Genomic DNA, 12,087 nt, shown 5'->3' on the forward strand with positions numbered 1-12,087 from the left:
TATATAATCTCCAAGGGTTTAATAATAGACACATTTTAGAAATTTCATATTCTTCAAATTAAATGTTTTATAGATTTAGAAAATTACTAGATTTTATAAATATTTTAGAAGGGGGCTGATTTACTTCCATACTTTTGAAATATAACAGCATAATGTTAAAATTCACACCTTTTGGGGCACCTGGCTGATTCAATAGGTAGAGCATGCAACTCTTGATCTCGGGGTTGTGAGTTCAAGCCCCACATTAGGTGTAGAGATTACTTAAAAAAATTCACAGCTTTCATGAAGGCATTAAGATCACAAAATACTTACTTCAGGTAGTTTTATATATTATTTATAATTATTAAAACAATGGGATTTAGCCAAACCAAACTTGAAGTAGTCAATGTATATAGACCAAGACTATACATCTCACATACCTACCTACTATGAATTACCATCATGTTCATGGACTTAGCTTTATTGAGTCACCTGAAATTAGTAATCCAACTAGATCAACTTTTTTTAAAATTATTTTTAACAGCAACTTCTTAAATGAGGACATCTAAAATCACAGTGGTTTTGTTGTTTTTGTTGTGGTGCCACATTAAATATACTCATCAATGGACCAAGAGTATCAGTGTGATTATAGAGTTCCCCTGACCTCTATCCCAGTCATTTTCCTTTAAATGAAGTGTTTAGACTAAGTAGACTATAACTTATTTGGTGTTGTAAACTCTCCATCACTTACATCTCTTGCATTCAAGGTTAATATCATTGGAGAAAATTGTTGGAGAGGCAGCACTTTTAGCACCATAGCTTCTGGCATTTTACAATCTCAAATGTAATAAGGTTGGGAACTGAAATTTATGAGTACGTACTTGTGGTGAGAGGAGAATGTGGACAAAAGGTGAGGGTCAACAAATACAAGGTTAGAGGCAGCAAATTAGCCTGAGGAACAAGCATCTAGTGTCTTTCTCTTTCCTTTTTTTCCCCTGACAGCTGCAACATCCTTTTCAATCAAATATTAGCCACAGTAACTTTTTCTACTTACTGGTAAAAAATGTATCAATATACAGGGCTGATAACATTTTTAGTAGTAGAATTAGATCCAATTTAGTTGAGGCAAGAATAGAATTGTTTTCCTTTTCTTTCCTTTAAAGTGGATGTATTTCTAGCAGGATATCTTTATCATGGTTATTTGCAAAGCCATAAATATCTTGCTTAGAAGCATAAACTTATCTCCTTCATAAACCCATTAAGAAATGCTTAATCCATAAATTCAAATATAATTAAAATCAGCTTAGAAATTGCTAAGGCATAGAACTACAGAACTTTTACTCTATCAACCAAGAATGCTCATGGTTATGAAGTGTCAAATCTAGTAAACTACACATAACACATAATAAATATGTGCTAACTCATTGAATGTTTTCATACCACACATTTGATGTAAAGTCATGTTTCATTTTTTTGAGAAATGAGATATTCCACAAAAGGAGATCTCCTGTAAACTGATGTTTACATCTTTGTGTGCCAGTTTTAACCTTACTTGATATATCTAAAACAAACCCGTTTGAGTAATAAATTCAATAGAATTTAATGTTTTTACTGAAGTTATTTGTTTTTCTGTAAGGCAAGCAACATATTAACCTCATATTGCTACAGTTGTTGAACAAATGTGTCTCCTTTATACAATAAGGACCGTTTTAGTGGGGGTTTTTTTTTTTTTTTTTTTTTTTTCTTGCCTCCCTCCACCTCCACTCTCCCTTCACATGTGAGTAGCTTGCCCAAGGTTATATAACTTGCAAAGAGTAGAGTTCAAGATTTGTCATTAGATTACAAATCCACTCTTTTAAACACTCTGCTGCATCTCAGAAGCCAAGGAAAATTATGCTTTCTATCTGTGGTCCTACAGATTTGTCTAAAATGTTAAAAGCTTTTATTAACAGATAAAACTATTGTATTTCCCTTTACTATAAATCCAAATGCACTAGAAAGGAACTTGTCTAAATCATTATAATTATTATTGACTTCTTTATTAGATTCTATAAGTGTACCCTTCCATTCTGTCCTCCACAGTGCAGCTAAAGGGAATAAATTGCTTACTGCTGAAAACCCTTTAGTAGCTTCCCATTGTTCTTGCAACAGTCCAAGGTCTTCAACATACCTACAGAGTTCTACACTGTAGGCGGGGTCCATACTTCCTCTGTAGTTTCTCCAAAACCATGATACTGGCTTGTCTCAGGGATTTCATGCATGCAGTTTTCTCCGCCTGGAAGAATTTTCAGCCTCCTCCCCATTCACTGGCATCTTCCTGCTTTCTCATCTCACCAAACCACCTCTATGATTTCTAATATCTCAACCCATTCTTTAGGGTTGCTTCTCTGATCACTCCTCTTTTCAACTGTCTTAAATTACCCTTCAAATGCCCTCTTATCTCTCTACATCCCTTTAGAAGTAGGTACCAAAATTGTTTAATATTTGTAAAATTAAATTTAGCCTTCTTTTCTCCAGTAAACTTTAAGCTTATATATATATGTGTATATATATATATATATATATATATATATATATATGTGTGTATATATATATATATATATATGTACATATATATGTATATATATCAAGTAAGTCTGTATTGTTCTTTTTGTTGTTGTTGTTCCAGTGTCTAGTAAAATGCTTAGCACATTGTTCGTACTCTAGAATATTAACGTAATGAAGAAGATAAATTATAAGTTCTATGGCAATATCTTTTCAAATGTAGTCCTCAGAACTGCATTGTGGTTAAGTCTTCTGAGATTCAGAGTCCTATTGCCTGAGTTTAAAGCCCACCTCAATCACTCACTGGCTGTGTTTGGGTAAAACGTTGGACAAATTACTTTACTTCTCTGCTTTAGTTTTCTAATGGGTAAAATGGTAATAATAGTTCTGATCTCATAAGGTTATTATAAGAATCAATTAGTTAATATGTGTAAAGCTAGTAGAACAGGACCTGGAACAGGGTAAGTACTCAAAAATATTAATTATAATATCAGGATCCTTCTTGGTATATGGATAATCTGTTATCCTGGTAATACTTTTTAATATTCATTGTATTTATTCAATTTTAATTATACTACTCAAAGTGCATCCATTCTTGACAATTATAAAGCAATAGAGTATTAATTAAGGAGTAAAATAAGAGTTCTGATAATATAATATCCAAAGTAAAATGTTAAGTTGTTGAGGAAATAAGGATTTATTTATTGGTTCCAGAGCCTAGCATATTGCAAAGCTGGGTCTTTTGGTGATTCCAATTATTCTCATTACAAAATTGTGAAATATAAAGCCAAAGTGGGCCATTGAAAGGCATTTAAATGTAACATATAAAAGCTCAAACAGTTGCTCCCAAAAGTCAAGGGATTAAGAAACTATGAAGAATGAGAATGGACAAAAAAATTCAAACCAAATGGGCATGTAAAAGGTGAACTTTGGAGACAAGCTACTGTTGTTGACCTGCAGTTTTTTTGTTTGTTTGTTTGTTTGTTTGTTTCTGCTTTATTGATAGTCCCATTTGAATTTTGAATACAGGGGGAAAATAGAGCCCTCTTTATAAATAAACATTAATTACAATTTAAGGCAAATGATAACCCATTGACAATATGTCTATATGATTATAAAATCACTAGATGATGGATGCTGCAATAGAAAACAAAATTTGGGACGCCTGGATGGCCAGGTGTCTGACTTCGGCTCAGGTCATGAGTTCGAGCTCTGTGTCGGACTCTGTGCTGACAGCTCAGAGCCTGGATCCTGCTTCGGGTTTTGTGTCTCCCTCTCTCTCTGCCCCTGTCCCATTTGCATTCTGTCTCTTTGTCTCAAAAACAAATAAATGTTAAAAAAAAATTAAAAAATTAAATTCAACTCAATCTTTCTTTTTCCAAGCAGCTGAAATAATGACATGTGCAGGTTTACTAAATCATTTGCTGCAACTAGAATTCTGTCTGATCTAAACTTTTTGAAAGCACACTCATCTGGTTTATTCATTTCAATTTCAGGAAAAATGAGGCAAAATGATAGTTTACAGTGCCCACCTCCCCCTCCCCCCAACAGCACTTTAACAGATTTTAACATGGTATGTTGTTAGGACAAAAATGTCTGAGCTAAGAATGACTAAGCACACATTATGGAAATGACTATACCCATTTTGCTTACAGGTTGTCAATGCCACAGTAAGGTCTAGATTAAAATCAATCTGTACTATAGTGGGCAGACAGTGTGTTTATTCTAGAATACAGGACATCAGAGAGATAAGTACCATGAGGAAGAAGGTTGAAATACTAAGGGGATGGTGGAAAGCAAGAAATAAACTTTGAAACTAGGGAATGTAGCCAAAGAAATGACAGAAACGAAGTAAATAGTTAATATCATCAAAAATTTATTCCGTGGTCTCTTTCTTATTCAGGGAAATTTTTATTGCCTTAGGAAAATTTGTTCTCACTTTAATGATCAGCACTTGATATAAGTTTAGTAACAATTATTATAGTATATAAAATATAATTAGTAAATTATTTTTAAAAATGCCCATATTCACTACATCAAAGCCACATCCAATTTCTGTGTGTGTATCTATAATTAATTGTCACCCTATTCTTAATAGACTGCTAACAAAGCTCCTAAAAAGAGGAAAATAATATTTCTCTTTGGCTCCCCAAGGAACTCCTTCTCTTCTAGGGTGTGCTTTTAATTCATGTCATTTCTGTTTGTAATTCTGGATTTCTTTCTGAAAATAAAGCCCAATCACTTTTTGTGGGAACCCTCCTACTCTGGCTCTAATGGCTTCTAAATCAGCCTGGAAAGCCTGTGCCTCTTGCAGCCTGGAAGATGGAATTAACTGCTTTTATCTAAATCTATGCACTTTAGAAACTTCAGAATGTAGAATGCTTGTGAATGAGCTTATAGAAGGATAGATTTCACTAGTTTAGATAAGAGGAACTAAAAAAAAAGTGAGTAAATCTTCTGTACTTCAATTGAATAAATGTTTATGGAATGCCTATAGTACATTCTTGGCTTTCATTGATGCTATTGAGGTTTTTGAGCTGAATCCTGGTAAAAATTGTTCTTTTAGCTTTTAAAATCCTTCATATGTAGGTTATAAGATAATTGTAGCTTATGCATGGTAAAGAAACCAGATCTCTTATTTATGTGCAATTCCTATTGAAGAATGAATGACAGCCCTACTTGTAAATTGTTCTGAATCAAATTTAGGGCAAATAATGATGGTAAAGTTATAGAGTATTGAGAAATTTTTACAATATACATTATAAGTTGTAGGTATAGCATTGTATGTACTTTCTCTGACCTTGAGAGAATCTCAGACTGCTTCACATTGCTGGGAATAAATTATGCTCTTTGTATACAAGTAGCCAGACGGAAAAGGCAGTGGAGGATATCCACTCTTATTCCAGCACAGCAACATGATTAAAAATCCTTTAATGTGGAGATTTCAAAGATTTCTAAAGATTAGAGGGTTAGAATCTTTCATTGCTGAGCATTATAGTGAGAGAGGCTAAAAGGAACCCTGTATCCTATGTTCTGGCCCTTAACTGGTTTGGATAGATATTTGTCATTTAAGAATGAGAATAAAGAGAATATGTGACCCGTTTAAATATCTCAGATTAAAAAAGAAGAACATAATATTAAATTTAATAATAGAAGTACAATCTTAGGGAAAATAATAGTAAAATTTAAACAATTCAAGCATATTATCTGAAATAGGTTGACAGTCAAACTGAGTAGGCTTTTCCATAAAGAAGCCCATGGAAGAAAACTTCTCATATATTGACGGAAAAATATTTGGGTTAGTCTTAACCTATCTTGACTTCAAATTCCTCTCCTGTAAAATGATAATATTGGCTTAGATTGCCACTAAGATTCTGAAGATTTTATAGTCATCAGTTAGAGATACTTTACAAAAGAACGTGAAGTAAAATTATTTGAAGGACAACAAAGACGTAAATCAAATAGACCACATCAAAACTAAGATTATCCAAAATTCAGGTAAATTTCTGTACAGAATGTCAAAACTTGATTCTAATAACTTGGGAGAAGCCACTGTAAACAATTTAGATTCTGGATAAACTCTTTACTTAATCTTGAGTTACTGTGAAAATGCCATCTTCCCGTTTGTAATTGCAATTATTTGTTTAGCTACTTTCTATATTTACTTGGGGATTTCCTTTCTATTTGTCATTTGAATAATGATTATTGTTGTGTTCTCTAAATGCTTTCCAATATACTGACACATATTAAAATGAGACAACACCTCAAGATAGGTGACCTCAGAGTGGGAGGAATGGGGTGAAAAGAGCTCATGGTAATAAATCTTGAAAATTTACTTCCTGGGGTGCCTGGGTGGCTCAGTCAGTTGAGCGTTCGACTTCAGCTCAGGTCATGATCTCACGGTGGGTGAGTTCGAGCCCCGCGTCGGGCTCTGTGCTGACAGCTCAGAGCCTGGAGCCTGCTTCAGATTCTGTGTCTCCCTCTCTCTGACCCTCCCCTGTTCATGCTCTGTCTCTCGCTGTCTCAAAAATAAAACGTTAAAAAAAAATAAAAAAAAAAAAAAGAAAATTTACTTCCTCAACGTTTCGCTGATATAGGAATGTATATTCAATTAAACCCTACTTCAAATGATAAATCTTCTGGAACATCTGTAAGATAGCTGTAAAAGATACCATAGGTTTGAATAAATGCTTTTTATTCATTGAATCTTGAATTAAAGGATAGATAGATAGATAGATAGATAGATGATAGATTAGTGGGTAAGAGAATTTGCTTTACAGTGAATTGATTTGGGTTCCCGTCTTGGTGATACCATTTAAGAACTGTAAGATTTTGGATGAAATATTTAACCTAATTACTGCATCTAATCTAAAGTGAAGAAAATAAATTTCAAAATATTCTGAGATTTAAAGGAGAACAAGCTATGGTAAATGATGCTGCAATAACCACGGGGTTACAGATATCTTTTTGAATTAGTGTTTTCATATTCTTTGGGTAAATGCCCAGTAGTGGAATTACTAGATCATATAGTTAGTTACTTTACTTTTAATTTTTTCGGAAACCTCCATACTGTTTTCCATACTGGCTGTACCAATTTACATTCCCACCAACAATGTATGAGGGCTCCCTATTCTCCTTGCCAACACTTGTTCTTTCCTGTCTTTTTTTTAAATTTTTAATTGTTTTTTATTTATTTATTTTTGAGGCAGAGAGAGACAGAGCATGAGCAGGGGAGGGGCAGAGAGAGAGGGAGACACAGGATCCAAAGCAGACTCCAGGCTCTGAGCTCTCAGCGCAGCCTGACGTGAGGCTCGAACTCACAGAGTGGGAGATCATGACCTGAGGTGAAGTCGGACGCTCAACAGACTGAGCCACCCAGGCGCCCCTTCTTTTTGATACTAGCCATCCTGGCAGGTGTGAGGTGGTATCTTATTGTCATGTTGATTCCCATTTCTCTGATGATGAGTGATGTTGAGCATCTTTTCGTGTATTTGTTGGTTATCTGTATTTCTTCTCTGTAAAAAATGTCTATTTAGGTCCTCTGCCCATTTTTTTTAAATTGATTGTTTGTTTTATTGTTGCATTATATAAGTTCTTTATCTAGTTTGGATATTGACCCCTTAGCAGATATATCATTTTGCAAGTACCTTATCCCATTCATTAAATTGCATTTTCATTTTATTAATGGTTTCCTTCACTGAGCAAAAGCTTTTTATTTTGATGTAGTTCCAATAGTTTATTTTTGCTTGGGTTTTCCTTCTCTTAGAAGACATATCTAGAAAAATGTTCCTATGGCCAATGTCAAAGAAATCATTGCCTGCCTGTGTTCTATAATATTTATGGTTTCATGTTCTTCACTTAGGTCTTTAATCCATTTTGAGTTTATTTTTGTATATGATGTTAGAAAGTGGCCCAGTTTCAAACTTTTGCATGTAGCTGTCCAGTTTTCCCAGCACCACTTATTGAAGAGACTATCTTTTCCTCATTGTATATTTTTGCCTCCTTTATCATAGATTAATTGACCATATAATTGTGGGTTTCTTTCTGGGTTTTCTTTTATGTTTTATTGATCTATGGATCTATTTTTGTGCTAGTACCACACTGTTTTGATTACTACAGCTTTGCAAACCTGGAATTGTGATATCCAGCTTTGTCCTTTCTCAGGGTTGCTTTGGCTGTTCAGGGTTTTTTTGTGGTTCCCCACAAACCTTAGTATTATTTGTTCTAGTTCTGTGAAAAATACTGTTGGTATTTTGATAAGGATTGCATTGAATCTATGGATTGCTTCACCTGGTATGGACATTTTAACAATATTCTTCTAATTCATGAGCATGGGATATCTATTTATTTGTACTATCTTTAATTTCTTTCATCAGTGTTTTATAGCTTTCAGAGTGCAGGTCTCCTATGCCCGTGGTTAGGTTTATTCCTAGGTATTTTATTCTTTTTGGTGTAATAATAAATGTAACTGTTTTCTTAATTTCTCTCTCTGTTACTTTGTTATTAGTGTATAGAAATGACACCAATTTATAAGTATTAATTTTTGTATCCTGAAACTTTACTAAATTCATTTATTGCTTCTAGTATTTTTTTGGTGGAGTCTTTAGGGTTTTCTATGTATAGTATCATATCATATATAAATAGTGACAGTTTAACTTCTTCCATACCGATACAGTTGCGCTTTCTTTCTTTCCTTCTTTCTCTCTCTCTCTCTCCCTCCCTCCCTCTCTTCCTTCCTTCCTTCCTTCCTTCCTTCCTTCCTTCCTTCCTTCCTCCCTTCCTTCCTTCCTTTCTTCCTTCCTTTCTTCCTTCCTTCCTCCCTCCCTCCCTTCTTTCTTTTCTTTCTTTCTTTCTTTCTTTCTTTCTTTCTTTCTTTCTTTCTTCTTTCATTTCTGTGGCTAGGACTTCTAATTCTATGCTGAATAAAAGTGGCAAGAGCGAGCATCCTTGTCTTACTCCTAATCTTAGAGGAAAAGGTCTCAGTTTTCCACCACTGAATATGATATTAGCTGTGTGTTTTTCATGTATGGCCTTTATTATATTAAGCCATGTTCCCTCTAAACCCACTTTGTTGAGAGTTTTGTGTGTTCATTTTTATTAATCTGGAAAGCACTTTCCTATTTCCTTTTTGATTTCTTCTTTGACTTATTGAATAATTTATTAATTTCCATATATATATATTTCTCAAAATACTGTTTGTTATTGGTTTTTGTTAATGACTATTATTGATTTTTAACTTTATTTCACTTTAGTCTGAGAATAATATACTTTATGTGACATTGATAATTTTATCTTCATCAAGACTTATTTTATGGCCCAGTATATGGTCAATTTTGGAGAATATTCATGTGTAATTGGACAAGAATGTATATATTCCTTTTGGAGGAGTTTACTGTATCTGATATCTAATTGCTTTGTACTGTTGTTCAAGCTTTCTATTTTCTTGTTGGTCTTCAGTATATTTACTCTATGCATTACGGAAAGCAGAGTGTTAAGGCTTCAACTTTTATTATTGAATTGTATATTTCCCCCTTCAATTCTGTCAGTTTTTGTTTCTATTCTTTGATTACTGTCTTTAAATTAGATATTTTAAAATATACTAGAATTTTTTTGGTTTTATTATATTTCAAAAAGTATTTTCTTGTAATTGCCTTGGGCATTAAAATTAACATCTTTTTTTTTCTGCTGCTCGTTCAAATCTGCTATTGAACAACACTAACTTTTTCATTTCAGTTATTTTTTTTAAGTCCATAATTTCTATTTGGTTCTCTTTTAAAAATAATTTTCATCTTTTATTGATATTCTCTATTTGGCAAGATATCTAATTTTTCTTTAATCTTAGGCAAGGTTTCTTTAGTCCTTTAAACATACTTAGAATTTCTCATTTAAAACATTTGCCTAGTAAGTCCAGGGTCTGGACATCATTAAAAAATTCCTATTGACTAGTAGTAGTAGTAGTAGTGGTAGTATTTTACTGTGTAGAGGCCATACATTTCTATTTCTTTGCATTTTCATATGCTTTGTTGAAAACTGGGTTTTAGGGGCGCCTGAGTAGCTTAGTCAATTAAGCGTCTGTCTTCAGCTCAGCTCATGATCTTGCTGTTCCTGAGTTTGAGCCCTGTGTCAGGCTCTGTGCTGACAGCTTGGAGCCTGGAGCCTGCTTCAGATCTGTGTCTCCCTCTCTCTCTGCCCCTCCCCCACTCATGCTCTGTGTCTCTCTCTCTCTCTCAAAAATAAATAAACATTAAAAATTTTTTTGATACTATAAAAAAAGAAAATTGGGGGGCGCCTGGGTGGCTCAGTCAGTTGAGCGTCGGACTTCAGCTCAGGTCACGATCTCACGGTCGGTGAGTTCGAGCCCCGCGTCGGGCTCTGGGCTGACAGCTCAGAGCCTGGAGCCTGCTTCCGATTCTGTGTCTCCCTCTCTCTCTGCCCCTCCCCTCTGCCCCTCCCCCGTTCATGCTCTGTCTCTGTCTCAAAAATAAAGAAATGTTAAAAAAAATTAAAAAAAAAGAAAATTGGGTTTTAAATAATATAATGTGGTACTCTTGTAATTTTTATTAATGAATTTCCTGGTTTAATTCTGTAAAGTCTGTATTCTTTGTCATGTATGGCCTCTGAAATCTGTTCAATTAGCCTAGTAGTCAGCTAATTATTGGATAGATATTGCATTAATTGTCTTGAACTAATAAGTCTCCCAGCCTTTGCTGAAGGATTCTGTTTGTTTTAGGGGTAGTCCTCAATGCTTTAGCGAACAATCCACATCTCTGCCTTAAGTTCCACTACCTGCCTGCACAGAAGCCTCAAGGTCAGTCAGAGGTGAAAGATTAGGGCCTTCTCTGATTTTATTCTGGAAATGCATACATTTGTGCCTGTGTGCTTTCTAGATTTCCACAAATATGTTGGAACATTTCAAAGATCCCTCTTCCTCAGCTTTTCCTTTAAGTAATTTGATTAGCTTCCTGTTAGCCCCAACTCTTTCTTACTGCCACTGTAGTCACTGATGGGAAACAACTACAGCTGATTTTTTTAGACAAATGCCTTAGGGGTAGGACTTCTGTACAGAGAGAGCTCTAGGTCAAGTCAAATAAAGACAGAACCTGAAGTGAAATTATCAGGCTGCCACCAAACGAGCCCAGATGGATCCATTAGTAATAATTCTCTGGGGACAGCCCTCTGGGGAGGATCCCAATGCATCTTGCCCCCTCCAGTGGCTTCTAAGATGCTGACTGTAGTTGTTATGTTGTTGGTTTTAAGGTTGGTATTGGGGCTGGAGAAAGGAAGATGGGAATAAGTTATGTCAAAACACCCTAAAGCTTATTGCTTTTACTGAGATTCAGATATTTTTCTTGAATAAATGCTTCTTTGATTTTTACAAGTTTTTGGTCAATTTCGGGAGTCCTTTAAATGTTGATTTGGACAAATTTTGGCAGTGGTCTCTTTGCATTTACAAAAAAAAAAAAAAAAAAAGAGTGGTCTCTTTACTTTTTTTTTTTTTTTTGTAGTTCTTGTTCCAAAGGTTGTTCTCCATTATTGTTTCATTTTTAAGAACATCTTATATAATGACAAAAAAGTGGAATATGGCAAGTATTAAGCTCCAAATTTTACAAATTAAGAATCTTAAGGTACAAAATAATGTACTTGACACAGTATCCAAAATAGGCAATGCCAAAGACAGCATTAAAATTTACACATGTACATTCTCTTCAGTTTTACTCAGAATTGCATAAAATCATAAATGCATTTTTCACTAATGTTAACATTCCTAATACTTTAATAACTTCCTTGAATATGTTGTTTCATGAATAAATGACCAAATATCTATGAAAAAATAGAGGCACTATTTTTGTGATTGGACATTATTTTATACTCATGTAACTTAACAGTTATCCTCAGAAATTAGAATCATGGTATACTTTACTGACACTATAAATTTTATTCTTTAATGTGTATATATATCAGATTTTGGGTTTGACTTGAACTAAGGTAAATGTATGATCTATTGTTTTTTTTTTAAATACTAAAATATAAGCATTCATTGTTTCAAGAGACTACTCAAGAGCA

The sequence above is a fragment of the Herpailurus yagouaroundi genome, unplaced genomic scaffold (assembly GCF_014898765.1).
Source record: "Herpailurus yagouaroundi ecotype Mexico unplaced genomic scaffold, PumYag 142, whole genome shotgun sequence".
Lineage (NCBI taxonomy): Eukaryota > Metazoa > Chordata > Mammalia > Carnivora > Felidae > Herpailurus > Herpailurus yagouaroundi.